This window comes from Morus notabilis, unplaced genomic scaffold (genome assembly GCF_000414095.1).
Source record: "Morus notabilis unplaced genomic scaffold, ASM41409v2 Scaffold436, whole genome shotgun sequence".
NCBI classification, from domain to species: Eukaryota; Viridiplantae; Streptophyta; class Magnoliopsida; order Rosales; family Moraceae; genus Morus; species Morus notabilis.
In genome coordinates this window covers 273,478-275,361 of record NW_010362623.1, presented here as the reverse complement: position 1 = coordinate 275,361, position 1,884 = coordinate 273,478, and positions in this window count along the sequence as shown.

The window sequence follows — 1,884 nt, the reverse complement described above, 5'->3', positions numbered from 1 at the left end:
GAAAGAAGGAACCGAACTCTATTAGATATGGTTAGATCAATGATGAGTTACTCATTCCTTCTTGATTCCTTTTGGGGGTATGCCTTGGAAACAGCAGCATATATTCTGAATCAAGTTTCGTCTAAAGCAGTGCCTGGAACTCCATATGAAAGATGGAGTGGCAAGAAGTCATCTCTTGGCCACACCAGAATATGGGGTTACCCAGCACATGTGCTTAGAAAGAAGACTAGCAAGCTAACCAGTCGTTCAGAATTATGCCTGTTTGTAGGATATCCTAAAGGGACAAAAGGCTACATCTTCTATAGTCCTGCCGATCAGAAAACATTTGTTAGGACGAATGCTCGTTTTCTAGAAGAGGATTTTGTGAAGAATGTGAAGCCTAGAAGCAAACTTGTACTTGAGGAATTGACTGGTGAAAATGTTCGTGTAGCATATTGTTCTATTCCTGAACCGATAACAAATGAACCACAACAGGAACTAACACCAATAGAGCCTTGACGTAGTGGGAGGGTTGTGAGACAACCGGATAGGTACATGTCTTATGGAGATGCATTGACTGCGGTCTCAGATTTAGACATTGATGAACCTATCTCGTACTCGCAGGCTATGGCAAGTTCTGAAGCAAACCTATGGCATGAAGCCATGAACGCCGAAATACAATCTATGTATAAGAATGGTGTTTGGACTCTGGTAGATCCTCCTGAAGGGGTAAAACTCGTGGGATGTAAATGGATCTTCAAGAAGAAGAGGGGTCCAGATGGGAATGTAGAGACATTCAAAGCAAGACTGGTAGCCAAGGACTACACCCAGAAAGAAGGAATTGACTATGAAATATACCTTCTCTCTGGTGGCTATGCTTAAATCCATCCGTATTCTTCTATCCATTGCTGCTGCCTTAGATTATGAGATCTGGTAGATGGATGTGAAGACAGCTTTTCTGAATGGCAACCTGGGTGAGCGCATTTATATGGCTCAACCAGATGGATTCATTGAAAAGGGTCAAGAAGAAAAGGTTTGTGAACTGCAAAAGTCCATTTATGGACTAAAGTAGGCATCCAGATCATGGAATATCAGATTCGATGAGACTGTTAAAACTTACGGTTTTATTCAGTCGTTGCATGAGCCTTGTGTGTATAAGTTAATACAAGAAGGCAAAGTGGTTTTCTTAGTCTTATATGTAGATAACATACTACTCATTGGGAATGACGTAGGAAGACCGACTGAGGTTAAGCTCTGGCTTGCAAAGCAATTTGATATGAAGGATCTAGGAGAAGTTGCCTATGTTCTGGGAATTCAAATCTTTCGAGATCGGAAAAACAGACAATTGGCACTGTCTCAAGCATCCTATGTCGATAAGGTAATGGACCGATTCACCATGCAGAACTCCAAGAAGGGCTATTTACCCTTCAGACATGGAGTATCCCTCTCAAAGGAGCAGTCTCCCAAAACTCCTCAAGAAGAGGAAGACATGAGCCGAGTTCCTTACGCTTCAGCTGTAGGAAGCCTCATGTATGCGATGCTTTGCACCAGACGTGATATATGCTACGCGGTAGGCGTGGTGAGTAGATTCCAGTCTAACCCTGGACCCGAGCACTGGGTTGCTGTCAAGCATATCCTCAAATATCTTAGGAGAATGAGGAACTACATGCTTGTGTACTCAGGTACTGACCTGACTATGACGGGTCACACCAACTCTGATTTCCAATCAGATAAGGATTCCAGGAAATCCCGATGCTTTGCACCAGACGTGATATATGCTACGCGGTAGGCGTGGTGAGTAGATTCCAGTCTAACCCTGGACCCGAGCACTGGGTTGCTGTCAAGCATATCCTTAAATATCTTAGGAGAACGAGGAACTACATGCTTGTGTACTCAGGTACTGAC